Source organism: Hippoglossus stenolepis, chromosome 8, assembly GCF_022539355.2.
Source record: "Hippoglossus stenolepis isolate QCI-W04-F060 chromosome 8, HSTE1.2, whole genome shotgun sequence".
NCBI lineage: Eukaryota > Metazoa > Chordata > Actinopteri > Pleuronectiformes > Pleuronectidae > Hippoglossus > Hippoglossus stenolepis.
Genome location: NC_061490.1, coordinates 25,093,235 through 25,117,312, shown reverse-complemented (window position 1 = coordinate 25,117,312; position 24,078 = coordinate 25,093,235). Strand labels below are relative to the sequence as shown.

The 24,078-nt window shown below is 44.2% G+C and overlaps 1 long non-coding RNA gene across 1 annotated transcript; it reads right to left on the bottom strand.

Moving 5' to 3' along the window:
• Window positions 1-1,130: 1,130 nt before the first annotated feature.
• Window positions 1,131-6,150, bottom strand: LOC118113959. The gene is made up of 2 exons (XR_004697386.2): window positions 6,044-6,150; window positions 1,131-4,693 (listed from the first exon to the last, which is right to left on the bottom strand). It is a non-coding gene; the product is annotated as an uncharacterized LOC118113959 (long non-coding RNA).
• Window positions 6,151-24,078: the final 17,928 nt, after the last annotated feature.

Genomic DNA, 24,078 nt, shown 5'->3' with positions numbered 1-24,078 from the left:
GGGGGCCGGTGAGCGTGTGTGTGTGTGTTTTTTCTGTCTAACCTGTGCATGTTAGAAATAAGGTGTGTGTGATTGTGTGCAGGCATTTTTGTAGACAAGGTTTGTGTTGTGATAGTGGAGGAAACGCAAATCACTTCCCCACAAAATACACATTTTGGTTTTGGACTCAAGTCAAAAGCAAACCAAGACTCTGCATGGAGTCCATAAAGATATATGATATTTTTGTACATGTATAACGTTAGTTTGACTCTTTCTACTTAGAGGATTTATTGAGCTGTCGCTGTGGATTAGATTGTGATGTAAAACCCAGATTTTCTTAGAGCCACTTTCTCCAGTGGTCCATTCCAGGAAGCTGATTGCTGCCTGTGGCACAAACAGAGTCACAGAGTCACAGAGTCACAGAGGCAGAGTCTAAAAGTTCACCTGCAAAACAAACTTTTCACATCTTCCAATCAAGGGTAGAAAGAAATGACCAGTCATGGTTCACAGTCACTGACTCAGCTTCTGTTATCTACATCTCCTGTGATTGGTATTGATTTGATAAGAGAATTAAAGGACAACAGCTTCTACCTGAGTTCACCTCGTTTACTGCACGAGTTCAGGGTCAAGATCAAGTCCTTAGTTTATTGTTTTTATTTTTGGAAGGTAATAGATACTCGGCTCTGGTTGGGCATTGATTTTAAAACTTCACCGCAGTTAAACTTTATGAACAAACATTTTTTATCTTATAAATCGTTCCCCCATGTCCCTCTTATATTTCAACTGGTGGTTTAAGCCACATTATGGATTTTACTCTAATGACATAAAAATATAGACTTCCTTATTATTAATAATCTATAAAACTACAGTATGTTGTTACCATGCTAACGGCTCTGTTAATTATCCAGTAGGTTCAGTCGAAGACATGCTCACATGTTCATCGTCTCATTAGCAGTAAATGCAAAGTGCAGCTGAAATCCGTCATTAGTTAGGATTTATTCTGAATAATTACATTTATATACAACTGAACTTCTTCAAATGGGTTTTGTATTAAAAAAAATTACAACCATGTTGAAGATATATTGTTAATTTACATATTTGGCAAATTATAATAGTGAACTCATCAGTAAAACAGGAAGAGAGACAACATGTTTACGAAACCAAACTTTTTATTCAACTACCAAATCATTTGTAAACCAAAACTATGATCTTTCACCCACCTTAACTGAAACAGGTTTGTTGCCAAAACCAAACCCCCGACAGGACAGAAGTCAGAGTGATTCACCATCTTGGAATCTCTTTACAAAGTTTTTTGCCGATATCGACCTTGGAGATGTTTTTGTGTTTCACAGAACACGTCACAGTTTTGACCCGTTGGCGGTGATAGAACAAAGGTTACGGGATAACCACTGTTTCCTTCGAACCTGACAGCCGGGGGCTTTCTCTGAGTTTTCAAGTTGTCCTTCCTCCCACAGACGTTCAGGTTAATTAATAAAACCCTAAATCACCAATAATTAGGTGTGAATGTGAGTGTGAATGTCAGCTCTGTGATTGGCCAGCGACTTGTCCAGGTCCTGCCCCGCCTCTCGTGTGATAGGCTGCAGATCTGAAGGATGTTTTACACAACACATCCATTGATTGGATGCTGTTGTCATCACTGAACAGGGGTTTGGATTAAAGTGTGTCACCCCAAGTGGTTTTCTCAGCGGTGGCCCTGTGTCTGTTTCAGTTCTGCTCCAACCCAAACACATTTCTCATTTGTCGCACCGCATCTCGTTCTTCAAAGCTCACACACCGACAGCGATGGATTCGGGATCTGGCAGCGACTCTGCCAAATGTTGTAATTTCTGCCGCGCTCCTTTTTTTAAAGGCTCCATCTGAAGCTTTGAAAAGGCAGAAGAAACGACATAAAACCAGCAGCAGAGCAAAAACATCTGTACAATAGATGAAAAGCTTCAGTTAATGTGTGAATTATTTCAGATTTATCCACATTAGCAGCAACAATTAAATCTCTTGGCATTTCAGTGACATTTATTTTGTCATCATTAAACACTGATTGATCACACGACGGCTCATTTTGCCATCGAGATCTTAATGTCACAAGTGGAGACATCTATTAATTAATACTGAGTGAAGCCAGCATCCATTACTAACAACCTCAGCCATTATAAGAGTATATATCAGGAATAAATTAACTTTAGAAAGTTAAGCTCCCACGGTGCTCTCTGCTTTCGGAGCTAAACCCAACACGGAGTTATAAAAGGATCTGAAACCTTTGTCTAATTATTCTGCCCTCATTGTGAGAAGGTGCGCGGCTAAACACACTTTCAATAAAGGTTAAAGGAAGCAATTGACCTTTTGAAGTTTGCACTGGAATCAGTTGTGTTACTGTAGCAACAGCATTGGATAAAACAACACACTCCATGAGAGTTATTTCAAATCAGAGAGAAACGAGAGTCGGACCAGATACGATATGAAATAGCAAAAAATAGTCATCAGGTCCATGTAAAAAGCACGACGCAGTAAACAATGCTGTAAAAAAAACACAAAGGCAAACTGTGTTTTACTGAGTTCAAACAAACATTTGCTCACAACGTTGTGTGTCAGCAACACACGGGACAAACAATCATGATCCAGCCGTCACGCCTGTGAATATTTGTTTTGGTCTCGGATCTGAGAAATAAAAACCTGGATATAAACACGTCAGTTACACGTCCGTGGAGACGAGCCAGCAGCGGGTTGCTATAGCAACGAATGTCCGACTAAAAACCCGACAACACAACTCTTCTGACACCGGGTTTGGAGGAAGGATTGGATTATGATTTCCTCTTATTCCTCTTGTTCTTATAGGCTGTAATCGAACGTGCTGCTCTGAGCTGTGACCACATGCATCTCCACTGCAGCAGCACGTGTGAGGGCAGGACATTGTTTGTGGATTACACAACTGAAATTCATTTAGTTTGGGAAATGCAAGGGTGATCAATATGTTTTCACTTCCCTCTCTTTCTCTATCTGTAGTTACAGTGTTTGCAGGTGACAATCTCTTTACTAGAGTTCGTGAAAGGAAACAAGAGGAATCCTAAATCTGCTCTTTTATGCCACAGTACAATTAATGAGCGTAATAAACACTCATTTCTTTACATAACAAGATTTATGAATTGGTTATTCACCCTTTGGCCTGTGAATGAAACACCGAGCCAGGAAGTGATGTAACCGTTGATTCCTTTTGCATAACGTGTGTGTGTGTGTGTGAATCATTCCTGCTCTTACAGAGTCAGATCGCTGGTTCCTCCCAAACCCTGAGCTCCTCAAACAGCTTCTAGTTACAGCAAAGTTCAGTGTTTGGAACGCAGGATCACTGTGTTTACCAGTCGACGGTGTTCGGGTTCATTAGTGTCATTACTCGTGCACGGCGCAGGCGGAGAGGAAACAAATGAGAAACCTTCTGCTCTTCATGCATAAAGAACAAGAACATGACACCATGTTAGAGCCGAGATGGCAGCGGAATAACACGGTGCTGTCAGAGCTTCCCACCGCAAACACGCAAACACACATTCTGTTTAGTCTTCGTCTTAATAAGCAAAGTGTTTATTGTGCTGGTGGATTTTTCATCCCCGCTCCCCAGTGATCTGTCACTCAAACAGTGTGGGTGGTGCTGGGACATTTTCCTCCGTGTTGCTGTTGAAGTCAGTTTGCATTTTTTTTTGTTCTCGTTCTGTTAAATGCTGGTGACTGTGGCTCTTCATGCAAACCAGATCCTCTGTATGTGCAGCAGCAGACAGATGGAGACCAGTGGAAAGGCTGCAAGACACTGAACATTGATTGGATCCTTCAAAGAGAGTTTAACAATATAGATAATATGTGATTTTTGAATGGTTTGACAATTACTCTGTTTACCAGCGCTTTATTATTGGGCTTTTTAAAGTGTGTCACATCCTGAGTTTACTGCAAACTACCTGTGCATGATCCTTCAGGACGACCCAGTCTCACCAGTCACTCTGTGTAACTTCATCCACTGGTCCCTGGTTCTGTGCAGTGGTGGTGACAGCCGGACACTGGCTGAAGTGGAGGGTGTGTTTAATATTTGCTGTCGCTCTCATCTCCTGTTGCTATAGCGAAGCAAAACACACATCGTGAAGTTAGCATTTAATAGAGCTAAACACGCTATGAGCCGAAGTGGCCTCATGTTCAGAGTGGCCGGAGTGGAGCGGCCTTCATGTACAGTCCAGACCCTCCACCAACTCCTGAGAGAAACATGTTCCACATGTTCCACCTCAGCAGCTGGTGGTTCGCTGGTTGTCCAGCGGTTGTTGCCGGGCAGGGAGCCTTCAGCGGGTTTATCTGAGCTTGTTTGCAGGAAACAGCTGCTGGAAGTGAGGCTGATGGGAGCACGGAGACGGAACCAAAACAGCAATGTGTAATAAATGCAAATGCACGAGGTAAAAAGCTGCTCTGTTGGGTAGATTAATCAATATGAGGGATGAGAGGCTCATTTCACATCACATGTAGTCACTCGATTCATCGTGAATGAACCGAATATCGAGCGTCGAGCAGCAAAGTGCATCCGGATTAAAAACATACGAAGCTCGTTCTACTGCTGCATCTGCCTCTTTCCTCTGAAAACAAAGCAACGTGACCGATTCGCTGCCTGTAAGTCAGATTTCCTGTTGCCTGGTGCCGACCTTCACAACAACAAACTGGTTGCACTTATTCACTGTGGAGAAAAGAGGGGGAGAGAAAGAGCCATCAGCTCTCGAGACAAATTGGTTTTTATCCATTGATGCTGCATACGCGAGACATTTCTCTGAAGTCCGAGCTGCATTATTAAGTCAAATTAAGCTGCGCTCGCTGCACTGGGGCTGAGGGCTTGACCCTTTCTCCTCGTGCTGGATTAGGAGGCACAATGGATCCTGTCTACAGTTTAAATTAGGCCATCTCTGGACTAATGCAGCCGCTGTCATTGAAGGTGCAGATTTTAATCTCTCTCTCTCTCACCACCAGGCTCGCCCACCCTCATTAACCCCCCCCCCCTCCAACACCGACGAGCTTGTACCTCTCACTCCGACATCGTGTAAAGAGTTTTTTTTCCCGCTCCTCCGGCCCGTCTTCTTAGCACGTCGTCTTTTGGGCGAAGTGCTGCTCCCTCTTTTGTCGTTATTTTTGTCCGTCGGGTCCCTTATCTCGGCTCCGTTCCCCCGCTGCAGTTTTTTTTTTTCCTTTCCTCTGCCGCCGCTCTCTCCCTAATCCTCGCTCTCTATTTTTGTCTGTCTTGGATTTAGCGAGAAAGGCTGAGGGAGCGACTGAAAGGGAATTACAGAGTCCTTGGTGTCATTGAAGCCACAGAGACTGACAGTGAAAAGCCAATAATGAGCCCTCCGTCCTTATTCTGCCCAGACACTGACCAGACTCCTGTCTGTCCAGGGGACTCCTTCCCAGGTCAAAGGGTCATTTGTCTTTGTCTTAAAGAGACTGTCTGACTTTCGGCCATAATACCCATTCAAGTGGATTTAATCTAATTAGGTAAACATTTTGGATGATGGATTTTCAGGACCCTATTCTAGTAGCAATTACTGAGTTTCAGGACTATTGATTTACTTCAGAGTAGAGCTACAGCGGATTGAGTGGATCCTCGCCAGGAGGCAAACTGCTGTATGAAATATACTGTATATCCTCAGCTAATTATTGTCAGGAAGGTGAAACTGCAAATCATCAAGCAAATTCGCTCCACGCAGCCCATTGATCGTCTGTGGCGACGCCTTGTATCGAGTATCATTTCATCAACAGGCATGTTTGTCAACCTATTTGCTGTGTTAAGCAAGAACCTGGATTGATCTTGTTGAGTATGCACTACTTGTACGATCAATAGCACAAATATGACTCAAACATAAGAGCATAAGAGCTCGGGCCAAAAAGAGCTCATTTTTTCTGTGCCGAAGTTCCAGGAACAGCAGCGTCAGCAGCGCGGAAGATGAAAGCATAACAACTTAAGCTGCAATTTAGGGTTATCTCATTAAATCTGAGAAGCATTAGCAACAATCTGACAACAAGTAATTATTTCCCAAACCTTTTGTTCTTGTTTCGCTGGGTCCTTTCTGTAACAACACCCCCGTTTGAGTACGCTAGTCGGAGCATTGCCAAACATGGGAAGATTACTGCGGGGATGTAATATCCTTATCTGGTGAATGCAAACTGGATTACAGGGGCCAGGAAATACCTCAGCGAGGCTTATCATGCTAACGTGGCTGCAGCTGATTTGAATAGCATGTTGCTCGAGGAGGCCCGTCCAGACCCAAAGCAGATGGTGATAGCAGAGAGGTGGAAGTAATTAAAATGGCTAATCCGCAGTGAGATGGTGAATTGACGCCTCTACTGCGGCAACACGACTCGCACACGACCGAGAGCGAAACAGTGCTCGAGCAAACCATGTGCTTTGAATGATTTCTGACTTTATTATCATGTTCACATTCGTCATGATGAGTTCATTTCGGTGTTGGCGCGGTGACGGAAGCCTGCGGGTGCGATTGCCAGGCGCATTGTGGTTCTGATCCTGGATCCAGTCCTGGCTGTCGTGCGGGGGGGGGGTTTCCATGGTGAGCCTGGTTTATCAGCCCGGTGGATCCAGGCGTTGCCCTGCGAGCGCTCACGAATCTGCTCACAGCTCAACACTGTGCTGTGTTTGTGGGTAAATCCCAAAACTCAATTACATTTTTTTTCCTCTGGAAACTTGTGGAATGTGCATATTTTGTGATAGATTGTGTTTTTCTTCATCGCTCCCAGCTGCTCCGTTTTCCACAGGCCTCGTTACATCGTGTGGTCGACCCCACTGCTGCTTTCTGGTTTGCACAAATTACTTTTTATGAAAGGTAGCAGACACCTCTGTCTACCTTCACCCTTTTCACCATACAGCTTTAAATCATGGTGCATTTGTGCAATTGTAGTTTAGTGGCCCGTGAAGAGATGGATATAAAACATCATCTGCTCTTTACTGCGCGGTGAGCAACACGTGGACGCACCTGTGCGGTCACTCCTCTGCTTCCTGAAACAAATGTGGGCATAGTGTGTGGACGTGAAACGTGTTGTCAGCAGTAATTCCCCCGACTTGAGTGTCTATTTATATTCACATTGGGCGACCTTCAGGAAAATGTGGCACAGACTGGCCATTGGGAGCTTAGTGGTGTGTGCGATAGAACGCAGAGGATCATTAAACCAGCAACAAGGTACACGGAGCATCGTCCTAAATGAGATCTATCCTCCGAAGTGAGAAGCTGCAGCCCCTAAATAATGGCAGCTAATGATGGAGCGGCGCCGTGTTTTCAATATCTGTGGCGAGTATTTTCACAGTGAACTAGAGCTTGATTTAATCGAGCATCCACTTACGTTGACCTCCAGAGGGAAATTATATTTGAATGAGAGGAAACCTGCAGCGGCTGCATTGGATTCTAATCAATGTTCCAAGAGCCACCGCACTGCGATGTCCCCCATCGGTTTGTGGACTGACGCGTTGTCGCCTTGAGGTCATTCTGTCCAGCGCCATCTTGGTTTGATCAGTTGAAGGTCAAGGTCAACACAAAGATGGCCTGAAACACATTTTCAGAATATATATATATATATATGTTTCCAGTCATATGATCAGTGATGTCATGTAGAAGTACCAAAATAAATCTTGTTCTTATTCAATTTAAAAAATGTACGATTATTTTTATCGGCCACGAGAAGCAGGTAGTTATTGGTGATTACAAATCCATATAGTGCATCTTGATTTTTTCCATCCACTAACATGGAGGAGGTGGGGTTCATGATCTATGCTGCAGCCGGCCACCAGGAGGCGATCAAGACGCTTTGGCTTCACCTCTGGGAGCTATCATGTCTCAGAAGTAGTTTGTAGTATAACTGAAGTGATGTATCTTCTGTTTACTATGCATATTTTGTATATTGTGTATGTCATGTATATCACGTATATATTGTATATATCATGTACATTAAGTATATCCTGTATATATCCTCTCTACTATGTATTATGGTTTCCAGAGCCGTCTCCTCTGACAGTGATTTTCTGCTGGTGTGATGAAACCTCTCGATGTGGACTTGTGCTGCTTCAGCACCGTCGCTGCAAACGTCCCGACGCCTGACGGAGCCGACAGCTGCTGTTGTGGCAGGTGTCAGAGTTTACTTTCATAAGCTGCGTGACACACTAAGTCGCAGCCGCTCTCCGGGCCCATGATGCACTTGGGCTCAGCGTGAACTTTTGTTGAGACAGCGGTCCGTGCCAAAACATGAACGTAGGATTCGATAGTGGATTATCATTAGTTGTGTGCAGGCAGAGTAACAAAAGGCAGGAAGGAGGAGGAAGAGGAAGGAGAAACTCTTCCTCTAACTTTATTTATTAGTTTTAATCCCAAAGCTGAATTTGGCCAAAAATGTTTAAATCCTGCTCCTTTCACGATCTGTCGGCTTATTCTCTCCACGGAGGATGTGGCGTCTGGATGCAAGACACTGACACGTCTTCTGTGCTCGGCCCCTAAGAAATATATTAAAGAATAACTTTGAAGTAGTTCACTGCTATTAACTCCTAATCTCACAGAGGAGGGAAATATGGGGAAACTGAGACAAATCCATTTCAACGGTCAGTGGAAGTTTTACTTTTCAAATCCTTTAACAGAAAAACATGTTTCCAACGTCTTCACCTCCCACTGAAGCTAAAGGCCTTTTTTTATTTTATTGACAAAACAACTCGATGGTTCATTTACTGTAAAAGCTGCTTTCAACCATATCACGCTGTCCTCATCCGTGTTCAGTTACAGGATTCTGGGACAAAAGATCAAAATAAAAAGTCAAAGTAGACCTCAAATACATTTTTCTAAAAGTAGGTTTCTGTAATTTAAAAAAAAATAGGTTGAACTCTGGCTTCAAAATGTGCAAGATGGAGGCGTTTGTATCCTGGATAATTTGGCTTTTATTTCTGAATAGTAGGAGGAAGTGGAAACATGTCGTCCATCTTTATGGTCTCCAGTATGATCTACTTTGTTTAAACCAGTAGCCTTTTCTCTGTTTTATGATATTATGAATGTATTTGTTGGTGTTTTGGACGGATTGGACGTATCAGACATTCGGCTCCGGTGGGTCGATCCCCTCACCGTGCTGTTGTGTGCGCTCCGCTGTTGCTGTAACTCAAACTCCGTCTGAGTTCCTAACAGCTTCTCCCCGTATCCCGTCAACACATTTACATATTTTCTACATGAGCCCGACCACAAATGAATGTAAATGATCAATATTCATCAGAAGATGAATTACACCTCGTTATTGGACGCGCCCGCGCTGGTGTGTGTGTGTGTGTGCGTGTGTTTGTGTGTGTGTGTGTGTGTGTGTGTGTGTGTGTGTGTGTGTGTGTGTGTCTCGGCAGAAGGAGGCTTTTCAACAGCCCGTGATGACATTCATCAAGTCCTCCACATCCACCACGGAGCTATAATGTAATTTCAAGAGTAAAAAATGATGCTCGCTGTAATGCACCCATGGCGCTCTGCATTTAAAAGCCATTTCTCACCCAACGGCTTGTCATCAATAGTTTCCAGCCATTCCTCCAGATGCTCAGAGGTGTTAAATGGCACCGCGCAGTATTTTACCTGTGTAATCAGAGGAGTGTCGGCTGATTGTGGTCTGCCTGCCTGGTTACGGGTGGTCAGCGCTAACCTTTCATTATCTGTTCCGGCGAAGGGAAGGCAACACAATCACACAGAGAGCAATTAGTTCCACACTCCCTGTGTTGTGTAACTGAGGGCTGTAATTACGCAGATGAAGTTTGTGACAGTTTTCGATGTCTCGGATATGAGACGACGCCATTACCCATCGTTGTGTGTTTTTAATTAGTGCGTCTCACACTTCTCCCCCCCCTCCTCCTCCTCCTCCGCATTATGGGTAATGTTGCGGGGAGCAGAGCGGGGGCGGAGACACGGTCGCACGGTTTTCATACATCACACACAGCGGCTCCACTGTCACTTAATGTAGCATGAAGCGTCGAAAGGTTGAGTCCAAACAACACAATACATCACGGGTTGTGTCTTTTTGTTGATGGAACTCTGGTCCTCTGAAAAGCACTTCTCAGCTGGAGGGTGTGTTGCTGCAGTTCATTGTAAAAACACGTGAAATAGATTTAACTCGTCCAGTGAACGTTTTGTTTTGAATGGAAAACATTATCTCTATTAAGTCACATCCTTGAAATGTAATAGCAGCGTTAGCATGCTAATATAATGTTTTATCCATAGGTTGTATATATAAAGATGGAAAAGATGGCCGCTGCTGTCCCAGATGTGCTGGTACGATGGCAGATTTAACTTTGTGCAGGAGCAGATCATCAGTGTGTTGTTCACCTGCCTGTGTTAAAACATGTTAGTATCTAGATAATGTGAAATAGACAAAGGTATTTGTTGGTCAATCACTTTCCACTGTGTCAAGATACCGATGATCACACCACGTTTTAATACCAAGTGTCCATGGACGCTCAGATGGGTGCAAGAGGATTTGCTACTTGTTCAACATCAGCGCAGGACGACAAAATGAGGACAGCATCAATCTGAAGCAACAAAGACGTGTGTCGAGCGAGACGTCACTTTGGTGTAAGATAGAGACCAGAGTCTTCTGTCCCTTCATGTATTGTCTCCACCAAGCACGTTACAGTATGTTGTTCTATGTGTTTGCTTGTTGGTTCGCAGAATTACACAAAAACAAGAGATTTCCACAAATGTTTGTGGCTCGAACATGGTGACATATGATGCTTTTCAACATTTTCATTGATTTCTCAAAGAATAGTTCATGGATATTGATGAAAAAAAATCTGTTATCAATTGTGAGTGTGTGGAATTATGTCCAGATCCAAATAAAAATCTGGATCTCGTGAATTTAAATGTGGTTTAATAAGAGGACTATTGACAGAGGTATGTTCTGTTCTGCCATTCACACAATGAAATTCTTATTGTTTTTGTTTGATATAGTCGCAAATTAATTTGAATTGTAATGAAAACTGGAAAGACAGATTGACTTAAAGGGCCAAAGCTTGGTTATATACTCAGAATTCATTGTATGGTACTAATTCAAAGAGACATTATGTATTGAGAGTCGACATAACTTGAACTTGTTATCAATAAGAAGATGATGGTAAAAGTACATGAAGTCCTGCAGCCTCTGACAGTCTGATCTATCTGTTTCATCTCTATGACCTTGACCACACTAGTTGTGTTTGTTTCATTAACAATCCAGGAATCTGAGGTCTCAGTGTGGATCTGCAGCAGCGACACAGATCTAACACTGAATGTGCTAAACACAAGCAGAGAGAAGCCGACCAGAACGGATGACATCATCCTCCCCTCTCATGACTCCACGCCGCTGCCCCCTCCGACACTCAGAGCTCCGTCCACAGATCTGAGAGCCAGGGGTCCTCGGCCTTTTGCAGAGAAAAGCTAGCGGCGGCTCCCATCTGTCACCAGCTCAGCGGCCAAATGAGCCTGTTCTTTACTGGGAGCCAACAAGATGGATGGAGCCACTTCATCCGGGCTGTGTGAGGGCACAGTGGAGGCGCTGCACCGCGTGTCTCTTTGACAGCCGGCCCTCCCCTGCTGTGCCTCCCCACGGTTCCCATCAGTTAGAGTACAGCTAACTCATTAGCAGCGCCGCTACACCGAGGCTGCGTATTTCATTTCACTGGATAATTGTTTACACCCACCGGCGTTAAAGGACAGTGTGATCCTCTGATCAACTTTAAACCAGGGTAGTTTTGTGATGAAAGAGCCTGATCTCGGTTCGTGGTTCACTTCACGTCCATGAATTTGCCTGGTTCACTTACCTGCACAGACGGTGTCCCAACATGACGTCGACGGTTAAAGACGTTAACGCCGACAAATCAACTCAGCAGAGACCGTTGATATCACAGACACACGGCACAGACTGAGACACAAGTTGTACAACACTAAATAATTTATTTATAACAGAGTGATGTGCTAATTAAAGCCAATGACAGAGAGTGTTAGCAGGGCTGAGATATTCAGGTGGATCCAGATAAAGAGCGTGGCAGAGTACTGAGTGTTACTAGGTCTGGAGTACTGAGGAGTAATGGTGGTGGCGTGCAGGCTGAGTGCGTGCGACAGTCAAACGAAGGTGAGCAGTGAAAGAAACACACGATATGATCAAGTAAACAAACGGGTAACAAACACAAATCCAGAATGACGGTTCAGTTCAGCCGAAGCGTAACGACTAACAGGCGGTACGACGATCTGGCAGAGACGTCGTGGTCGAGCTGGTCTTTATCTACTGAAGTGTCTCCAGGAGTTGGTGGACTGATTCAGAGCAGGTGTGCAGAGGAGCGGGGGAGAAAAGTAAGGCAGCAACTGAAAGCTACAGACAGGAACACACAGACAGGAACACACAGACAGAAACACACAAACAGACACACACAGACAGGAACACACACAGACAGGAACACACAGACAGGTCCAGCTCTGAGAGGAAGGACAATCAAAAACATGAATGCATGTTTACTAGCAAGACTAGAACTATACACGTTGATGTAACGTAACAAAGCTAAATTTTGAGAAGATTTGAACGGAATCAACGTCCTTGAACAGCCTGAAGTCGAAGTATCAGAACAAATCAGAACTTGTCCAGAGCTAAATATTAACAAAAGGTTTTAGCCGACGAGGGAACTTGTTAGAAACCGTTTTTGTCTCCAAACCCTGTTTTCCCAGATGAAAATGTTATTCCTGTCATTCCAGTGGGAGTTGCTCACCGGACAAATGTACTTCCTTCAGTCCCATGCATCCTTGATCTCGTCCTGCCCGGTGGCACGATGTCTGTAAAGTTAACGGCAGACGAGCAAAACATCGTGGCATCGTTGATAAAAGAGCAGGTCATCATCGGGTCACAGCCTCTTGTCATTTAGCCGGAGGCCTCTGTGAACTCTGGGATGACGGAGGAACTGCATGAAGACATTAGATCGAACCATCTCGCAGCGTTTTGTCAACGTCCTCATCTTCTCATTTGTCCGTTAGTTTCAAGTTTTTAAAAATATTCAGACGTAATGTCTCTTTCATCTGGTGACTTAAAGTTTTCCATCTCAACAGAGCAGGTGCTTGAAACTGAAATCATATATCATTGGACAAAAGAGCTTCGTGAACTATCATCAAAACCTGTGGAGTTCAGCTTCATGCACAACGTTTAAACGTAGAGTATAATCTGAGGTAATTATTACTGAGGCTTTGACATTAGACTTCACTTGACCTCCTGTGTCCTGGTTTCATCCCTTTGCACGACAGCCTGACTCCTGCAGCTCCACGAGATGCCTCGACACCAGCTTGAAGTGATTTCCAAGAGTTTAGTGTATAAACTCATCATCTTGATATAATTTCTGCAATTTACCCATACTGCATCAGTCTGAAGAGGAGGCTGTGGGAAGTGCACAATCCCGTCTCGTGTTAGTGGTGGAAGCAGAGTTTTTCATGGAAATTGTTTTTTTGGGGCTTGAGGCCGTCGGTGATGGACTTGTGGTTCCACACTGGAGCTGCTGTGTTATTAACTCTCTCCAAAGCACAATTACCTTTAATTTACCTCAAATGCTCAAATTTAACAGTGGAAAGGAAACAAATGTGCGATATTTTAAAGTTAAGTGTTTGGGTTTGTGCATGAAATATAAATCATCTGAAAAATGTTCCTAATTTCTTAGTCTTTCGTGTACGGATGCAGATGAATGTTGATGCATGTGATCTTTTTGTTGAATAGCTGATGTTGTCCAAACACTCTAAACATTTCCCTGCACTGTTGAATTACGTACGATGCAATTCAGTGTTTATTCAGTTTATTTATCCAACTTGTCCAATGAAATATAACTGAAAATCAATTATTTGCACTATTTGTTTAGTTTAGTTCTCCTTAGATTGACTCCTGCAGCCGAAGCAGCCCACAACCCGAAGCTTTTACTTTGAAGGCATCACATCTGACATCTGAAATGAGAAAAGGATCAAATATCGATATACTCATCTACTCAACTTCACCCTGAGTTAAGGTGCAGTTTCAGAAAACGTCTCTGTTCATCGCGGGGTCTCAGTCAGCAGCTAAACAGCTCCTCCGCCGGCCTCGGGCTCTTTATACTTCTAGTTTTTTTGTTCTTTTCCTCTGCTCTGTTTATCCACAGCCCTATTCTCTGTTTGCTGTCTGCGGCAACTCCCAAAGAAAAATAATGGAATGAAGAAAGGAAGACGAGATGAATGTGTAGTGAAGACACAGAAATACCCAGATGGCTATCGCTTGCTGCCGCCATCAGACTGTGTGCGCAAGAAAAATAAGCACGATCCCAGGAGAACGTCGGAGAGCCTTTTTTACGATCCGGGTCTTTTTTTAACTTCTGAACGAGAGAACTAAAAAATCTGAAGAGAAACTTTGACTAAATGAGACACTGTGGATTCAGCCTGTTTGCTCAAGTTATGCTGGCGGACACCGAAGGCGACACAATGGAAGAACGGCTCTCCGCTGTCGCTGTCTCTAAAACACACCGATCAGCAGCACGTGTGATGCCGGCCCGTTAAAACATCCATAAAGCTGGTTAACAGCTGCAGCTCCTGAAGAGGTTAGCGTGGAAGCAGCAGTGTTATCAGACCTGGAGAGCGTTTCTCCGACGCAAGGAGAGGAAGGAACGACCCTGAAGCCTTTTCTTCGTGGATGAGATGTAACTGTCGGACTTCGGTACATCGTGATAGATGAAGTTCATCCAATCACCTGGTTGGTTCTGCAAAAATCCATCTGACAAGCCAGAATAAAGCAGTTGTCTTTACTTCTGTTCTGCTCGTACATTTTCCTTCATGGGGGAAATGGAAATGAAACAGTTGAGACCTCATGAATTTGTATCTCGTCGTCCACATCTGCGATAATATGACTGCTGAGGCCGCTCGGGTTCGTCGTTCCTGTCGCTGCAGAGACGAGTCTCAGCATCAAATCTCAGCAATTATCCACCCGAAAATAAAACTGGCCCTTTAACACAAAGACAATACACGTTTTTCATTTCCCCACTAAACTCTTCTGAGCTGCTGCAAACACTCTGAGCTGCGTTCACCTTAAGACCGTCACGCCTCATTCGTATTCTCCCCGCACACGTGCAAACAGCCGGGCTGCTAATGAGAAGCTCTTCCACTGTGTGTCTTGTGTTTACGTGATTTTCCATTTTTTTAATCCACAGAAATAAATCCAACGCCGCCTCCTAGGTGAGCGGTAATCATGGATTATGTTCACCGAGCAACCGCCGAGTCACACACGAGGGATTTGGTCAACAGCCCTAAAAAAAGACGGCGTATCCTCGTGTATAATTGCACGAATCTTCTTATCTCGGGCGTGATCTCATTCCACAGCTTGGATCAGGTTTTCTGAGGACTTTTTTACTTTGCATCACTTCATCGTACTTTCCCCTGCTCCGAGGGAGGAAGGAGACGAGGAAGTGATTCACCGAAAAAATAGAAAAATCATTGTCTTGAGGAAATTAATCCTCGCTTCTGTATTCTTGAGCAGCCTCTGTGATTTCAAAGTGACACGTTGCGTTGCTCCACCAGTTTTGAATTATCATACAGATAATGCAGGTCTGTGTGACACTCTGTTGGCTCAGATCCGTTTAATGGGATGACTGTAAAGTGCTTTTACAGTCCGGTGAAGAGTGAATGCAAAGACAGGAGGTGTCATCCTGTGACATTCCACCGAGACGCTGCCGCGCAACCGGGCGGTTACTCAGGCAACGGAGCTCACGGTCTGATATAACACACACACACACACACACACACAGGAAACCATCGTCTCCCCAAAATGCAAATCCAATTTTCGTGGCAGGGGAAGAACACGTGCGACGACCTTTGTCAGCCGCTGCACTCCGGGTCCGCGCCGGCTAATCGATTGTTACCGTGCGACACGGTCCAAAAGCTTTTCAGGCATCGAGGCCCAGTGACCAGACGGACACGTGCTGCCGAGCTGCTCTTCTCTCTCAGAGGCTGCTTCTCCCACTTCAGCTTGAAGTTTAATGAGAATCTTCCTGCACAGTCCGTCTCTTTGACTTTGAGAGACTTGCTCCAGGCGGTGAACGTTCCCCTCGGCCTCTCGGGGGTTCACACAACTGACAAAGTCAAGAATGCATCTCCGTTTTTCGGAGCGACCTCCTGCTCCGACCGATTTCTCCCAAAGTTCTCATTTGTTCAAGTCGGACGTTTGAATTGTCAAGGTCAAACAGCGGAGACGATGTTGTCATGAAGCAACAATGGATGAGTCATCGATTAAAGTCTCAATCACAGACTGTAGATGAAGATGGACGTTGTGTCTGCACCTCTCTCCACGTTCCAGAAGATAAAATATGATGTTTCTGAACGCTGCCATCTTGTGCTGACGGTGTCATGTGGGGCCAGAGTCTTTGTGATCTGGGGATGGAGCTGCGGTGTCAAGGTCATTTAGGGCGTTTCTCCATTTATGTGTATTGAAATGACTAACTCAAACCCAATTGAATATTATTTAATGATGATTTAGCCTCTGGGGGAAACTACCAATATCCAGGGGCCTCCAGTGAAGATATCTGGGTCAAGTCTGTCTTCTGTTCGTCCTTTCTTTTACCACTTGAGTCGAATGTTTCTCCACACAAAAGACAAACAGCGATAGAATGTAGAATCTGTTTATAGGGATTCATTCAAATCAAAGCTGGACAACCCAACGTAACAGGAAGCATCTTTGAGAGAACATTTATTTAAAATGTACTTCGACTTTTCTTTTGGTCCCATCCGAGAGGTGGTGGGGTCCGTGTGGAACCCTTATTATGGAACCTCGCTTTTCTTGTGCTAAACTTCTCCAGTCAAAGACGGTACTCGGTCTTTTACCCGACTGCTGCCGAGCCGCTCGCCCTGGAGCTCTGCGATAAAGCTGTGTGCTTTTTCAAACGCAGCCCTCACAGCGAGCCGCTCGATGGTGAAAAGTGGCTGCGGAAATCAAAGACTTTCAAAGAACACTTAGAGACAAACCGTCTGATGGGCAGCATGGAAATTCACACTTGTTCGCCTCTGGAGTGACTGATGGTCATTGCATATCCTCCCATCTGCACGGCTGATAGTCGGGACATAATGAGACGAGCGGAGACAAAGTGTTGAGGGGCTGCGTGGCTGTTTCATCGCTCCGGCTTTGAAGGGTATTTCTTGCATCCTCTCCCTCCAGCTGGAGCCTCGCTCCCCCCCCGACACTGCATCAGCTGTTGGTAGAGATCTGGAGCTCTGGGTTATGGCCTCTGTCACTTATGGTATGGTAGCAGAGGAGCCAGCAACACACGCACACACACACACACACACACACACACACACACACACACACACACACACACACACACACACACACACACACACACACACACACACACACACACACACACACACACACACACACACACACACACACACAAACTGTATTTCTGTTTCGCAACTTTATTCTCCTCGTGCTGTTTTATTATTTTGGCGTCTTTTCCACAGAGCAGCCGAACTCAACAAAACATCGTCATCATGAAACGAGCTGACGTCTCACTGTGTCGCTCGAAACACAAATATCATTTCCCCTGTTTAGGCAACAGGAAACGTATTATTTATTATTATATTCTCATCATAAGCTAAATTATAATATGTGTATGTGGAAAAACTACAAGCAGGGGAGTAAGTAATACAAAAGACACAATAAAAACAGATGTAGACCAAATAATGACATTAATCAGAAAGATAACATTTCACAAAATAATAATAGAATAAGAATAAAATATAAATTTCTATATTTATTTATTTATTTGTTTGTAACTTTCAGATAAAATTTGGCGTTAAAAAGTCCTGTACACAAGAGCTAAGTAGACTCAGGATTAGTATTTGTGTTAATATATTTCAGAATAATTTGACATAAGATAAGATATTTAAGATTAATCTGACATATATATATATAGATATTAAGTAAACAGCAGCAGAGAAAGGCTTGGTCCTGCAGGATGGACAGAAATGAAGTGGCTCAGTGTTGAGGTCCCGTCTCTGCCTCGTGTTTCATGTCTCTTGTCGGGGTTTTGGGGAATGAATTGTAATTCCAGCTCAAGTTCACAGACACAGAAGCGAAGTCGTGCTCTGTGATGCGGAGACAACGGGGCTGAGAAGTCCGACAGTGATTGAAGGAGCGAGGCCGACTGATCAGAACATCAAGACACATCTCCCACTGCGCCGGCTTCTTCTGGGTCTTAGCTTGGTCTTATCTGCAGAAACTGGTCAATAGCTTAGAACAATGTGCCTTTTTAAAATAAAGAATAAAGCTCGTGTTCTTTCTCTGCACTCGGCTGCAGAAAGTTATTATCCCCTCGGGGACCGGCTGTTTCTTCAGGGAACTTAGATGTTTAAAATGTATTTTTCTGCTCTTCCTCATGTGTCGATGAACCAGTTCAGATCTGACATCTTCTTAATTTGACCAATTACCGTGCTGTAATCGACATGGGCCTTAAATTATAGCTTCAGCAGAGAATCCTGAACGCCTGGACGTTTTGACAGCAGGAGGTTTATGACTTGATGTCACTTAAGCCACTAGATTAATTACGGATAAACCTTTTTTGACCCTGCTCGTAGAACTTTATGGAAATAAACCTTTGGGGTTTGTAGCCCCGACGATTCCAGATTGTTCGAGTTCTTTCACATTTTATTCCAGCTGATCGACCTCTGCAGCAGCTCGTAATGCTTTCTTGTTTCCAGTCTAACGATTTGAATATGTTTTCTTACAAGTGCTCGTGTCTTTTCTAATCAGCAGCCGCATGATCCTTATCTCCATGGTTACCTCGTTTGTTTTCTGCATTAGCGCCCCCTAGTGGGTTGGGGTGGAGGAGCTTGTTGAAGCTGCTGTTTCTTCATGTGTCAACGGTTTAATTTGACCTTTAGAATGTGGTGGAGACATGAGCGAACAACAATCTGCAGAAACCTTTTCGTTCTTTTGTCGAACTCAAATGTTTGCTGGACGTGCATGAGCCGTGCAAAGTGCTGACGCTGATTCTGTACCGTCAGATCTTTGTTGAACGACGTGAAGGACTAATCGATTATGTGACGAGGAGGAGGTGAGAGAATGGAGAGAGAGAGAGAGAGAGAGAGAGAGAACGATTCACCTTGTCTCGTCTTTTCTTTTTGTCAACTCTGATCTTCTTCACACCGAGCTCCTCTCTGGATGCTTCGTGCTTTTCTCCACAGACGCTAACGAAGTGATGGAGAAGCTTCTGTCTTATGAAGCCACACGGTCCCGAACCGTAACTTCCCTCGAGTGGTTTTCTTCCACAGATAAATATCTGCTTTGCTCTTTTGTCACAGAAAGATACAGCCGCTGTGTTATGTAACTTCCTGTCCAGCTGTTTGCAGCTCTCATTTTGGGGGGAGCACAGTCAGATGATGATAACTCATGACATTGAGTGCAATGAATGATCTGTTTGTCTGAGTAATGTGATATAACACAAAGGTATTTCAGGCTCTGTCATAAGTCGTCTGTCTAACGAGCAGCAGCCACATATCAGATCTGAGATAAGAAAATTGATGATCTACAAGTACATCTTGTATGTCTGGTTTCTACTGCACCCGACTAATACGCCCCAAAAAACACATATGACTTGATAGGCTCAGTTGCCACATTTTAAAAAGTTGAATTTTTACTGCACAACGTGTAACAACAGGTCATAGAATCATCAACGATGCTCATTTTCTTCAGGAAATGGTGGATAGTCTGTATTTTCTAGTGATGACCTCTCAAACCGCTTTACACAACAGTTTCACATTCACACAAACGTTCACACAGTGCATCTTTGTGCAGCACTTTTCTCTGGAGACGATTCAGAGTTCAGTCTCTTGCCCAAGGACACGTTGGCAATTGGAATCGGGAAGACTGGGATCGAACTGCTGACCTTCTGGTTAGAGGAAGAACCGCTCTTACCCCTGAGCCACAGCCGCCCCGTGTCATGTGATGGGAGAATGACGAATCAAGGAGCAGGTGTTTTTTGACATTTACACCAATTTCCTAAGGAACAAGAAATGGATCTTGATGAAAACGATCAGGCATATTCAGAGAACTGTTATCTATGAGTTTGTGTTTATGAGTGCAGCAGGAAATAAACACGAGAAACATGAGTTTAATATTTACAGTGCAACTGCCTGAATGTATCTGAGGAGCTTGTCTTTCACTGCACATCCATTCTACCCTCATGTGTCTCTGGACGTGTCCTGTTGTTATTTCAAGTGCGGAACACGACAGCTTGAAAAAGACAAAGAATTCTGTTTCCTGTCAAATCTGAACAAGTGCAGGTCAAGCAGCTTCGAGCAGCTTTTGTCAGAAGATTAAATGAGAAGCAAAGTTGGGAGCCTGTGGTGCAGGTTCCCATTAAGTAGACCGAAAGCATGGGGGATCTGCTGCAATAAGGCCAACCTCCACTGACTCTCTGCAGATGTACAGTAATTAGCTCATCCGCTTATAATAGCTTAACGATCACTGGCATGTCCCCATTTGTTATGCAGGAGATTTCCTCTGTTGACTCATTTGGGGGGAAGCAGACACGAGTTTCTGATGCAGTTACTCATCAGCCAGGATTTGCTTGTTGTTGTTGTTGTTGTTGTTGTTGACTCTTATGAAGGTTTTACCCAAGAGCAAGATTAGGGTGGATATTATTCTCTCAGCAGGAAACACAAAGGCAATATGTGTGTGGGGGTGAAATATTGTTTTAAGGTGGCCGGGATTAATGACGTGTTTAGGCTTTGATAGAAACTTTCATTAAAGGTTTTTGGAAAACTGCAAAATGAAGAATGACTTCGAAAGTTTTGTTATTGGATCCATAATAAGAACAAAAACTTTCTATAGACGTCCTTCATTGGTTTGTGAGCTGCTGTTTTAAAGTCGACATGTTCTCCATCGCCATCTTGGTTTTCTGAAAACAGAAGTAAAAATATTTGGAGGAGCCGGGGGTGGAGCCGGGGTGGAGCCGGGGGTGGAGCCGGGGTGGAGCCTGACTCCGAGCTCGAGGACATTAGACGGTACCAACTGTCAATCATGCGGTATCCACACCCCAGTACATTCTGTGCTATATTGGCTATTTGACCATAATTTACAAAGCCAACATTCTGCTGTATTGAATTAGACTTGAAACCAGAGATTGAGACATAAACTTACTGACGTTATGAATCAAGTTAGAAAATATATCTTCTATAGAAACTGACTTATTTTAAAACCAGAGTCGCTCCCTGGTGGCCATTTGAGAGAATGCAGATTTTGGACACTTCTGCATTGGCTTCACTTTCTTTAAAAGCTTTATTTGTGAGTTACATAAAGTTACATGAAGTTAATTCAAATAAAATTTATATAAACACGATAATCATGTTTTCTTTTTGCAACCAGTGAGTCGCCCTCTGCTGGTCATTACAGAGAATACAGGTTTCAAGCACCTCTACGTTGTCTTCACTTTCCTGACCCGGAGTCTACGTACATTTTTATATAAAGTCTATACTTGTATTTTATAATATATATAATTTACTTTTTACATAGATGCCACTTATTTGAACACTACAATCAATATCAGATTACACAAACGCACCATAACTCACTGTTCCATCCGCTGAGAGGATGAATCAATGCTCGTTCCTCCACGTGGCCACACATGCACAGTGTTGAACGGCAGCTCGGGGCCGTAATTCAGTGCAGCAACAGATGCACATCAATCAGCATTACATTGTTAGTTAATGTATTACTCACTGCAGTGTAATCAGGGGATTCTGTGCTCTGATAACATCAATCTTCCACAGCGTCGTCCAACCGCCTCCCTTCCTCTGCTCGGCTCTTTCTCTCTCTCGTATCCGTTAACGTTGTTGGTTTAACTCGTCCGTTCTGCACTCGTGTGTCGTATTGATGATGATTTACTCGGCCGAGGTCGTATGTAAAGGTGTACTTTGGAAGTGCTTGTTTTCCTAAAGCCGCGGGAGAAATCCCACTGCGTCGCTGGGCCAGTGGAGCGTGGAAAAAAATCCATAACCTTTTTAACGTCCTCAGCAGGTGGGCTGAACTCGGCATAACATCGGCAGCTTCCGCTTTCAGCTGCGTGCTCGACAGAAACCGGCGAGCAGTCAACCAGCAGGACGACAGACCTCTGAAAGACACACCGGCACCTCTCAGTGTACCTGTGGTCCAGAGTGCGCACCAGAGCACGCCGCGTTCGTGTTCAATGGCCAACCACATTAATCAAACCCTCATCGACCCGACCCCGGAGGTCCCGCCCTCTGACCGCCACCTGCCTGCAGCTGTAGAATCAGATTCTGGGGGAAACTCTGTAATATTTCCTCACACTGTTCTTCTTCTTTTGTTCCGAGTGGTGACGTGTCTGTTTTAAACCTGTTGGTAATGTTGTGTTGTGTTGATGCTGCAGAGCCACTTCAGATTTACTCCTTGTCATTAGTGAGTCGTCCTCAAACACAATATACTGTCACTGTTTACTGTTTGTGTGCAGAGATTTTTTTTAAGAAACTATCAAGGGTGCAGAGAGAAGTTAGAAAACTCTGATTTAGACGGAGATTCCTGGAATCATCAGATAGACGATGATTCAACTGGTGGAGTTTGACGTCTGAGTTCTTTGTCTCCGTCATTCACACGAGTCTGTCTATTTCAAGAAATCTGGAGCCCCCCTGCCTCAACTGGACATGTGACCCACAAGTTCAGACCTTTTAAATTGTCAAATCAGTGGGAAGTTGAGTGTTTGAGCTTCCCAACAGATTCTCTGTGTGTGTGTGTGTGTGTGTGACCTCTGCGTCATTCACGCAATATAAATCATTAGCACTTTATTCGCACCATGACGCCGTCAATAATTGGAAATGAATAATTCTGAATCACAGCCCAAAACGCTGCAGTATGTAAAGGTTTATGAACTAATTATTTTTCCCTTGTACGCCCATAGAGGAAAAAAACGCTGGAATGGAATCACAGCACAGAACAAACTTAAATGACTTCCCCCAGGACGGAGTTTAAACAAACCTCACTCAGACTTTTCCTCCCTGTTCATCAGCGCTCGCTGCTTTTGCCAGATGAAGTCTGATTTTATTCCACTCTGAGTCGCACACTGTGGCCTTGGCTGCGACAGAGCACACGCGCCGCCGCCAGAATGTTAATACAGCGCCACATTACTGTTGAATAATCTCATAAAATCATTGCTCATATTTTTATAACCACATTTGACTGTTGCTGCAGATATTAAGAAGTCAGCCTCCAGGCAGACATATTGCCTGAGCTGCCGAGGAGATGATTCCTAATACAAATTTACTCTGCCCAATGTCACCTGCTGTTCGGAATAATCCGGCTCCCCGGTGGAATCATCTCCGATGGCTTGAGATGTTGACAGAGGATGGAAAATGCCATACATAACAAATATTGATCCGGCGGACGTGTGATCAATAAGCCGTGATTAGGGGAATAAAACAGCAGGTGAAGCGCTCGTCCACTTGCTGATGCGACTGCGATCACACGCCGGGGCTATTTTTACCTCTGCACCCTGATAACGCACAAACACTGACACACACAGACACACACACACACAGACACACACGGGCGATTACCCTGGGAGATGAGATTACAGCAGCACAAACACTGACGCAGCACACGCACACATGTAAGACACATAAACACACACGTTAAAAAAAAAATAACAGACACATGCATGAGATATGTGCAGCAACACGCAGCCTCTGCAGCTCAGCTCCATCCTTCACAATGACACGCTGACCTTTCAGAGGCATTCCACACACACACACACACACACACACACAGACACACAAGCAAATGATCAGCGGCTGCTCGGGGATGAAGAGGGATTAGGTGCTCCGTGCCGCTAATCAAATGAAAGAGCAGAAAAAATTGTATTAGGTGGGACAAATAATTGAGTTAGAGCTGTTGAAGGACGCCGGCGGCTCGATGCCGTGTACAGTATCACACCATCATCTCATCCTTTGTTTCAACACTCACAGCTGCTGCTCGGCTCACCGCCTCATTCACACAAACAAAGGGAGAATAATTATGTTTTCCATCAACTTC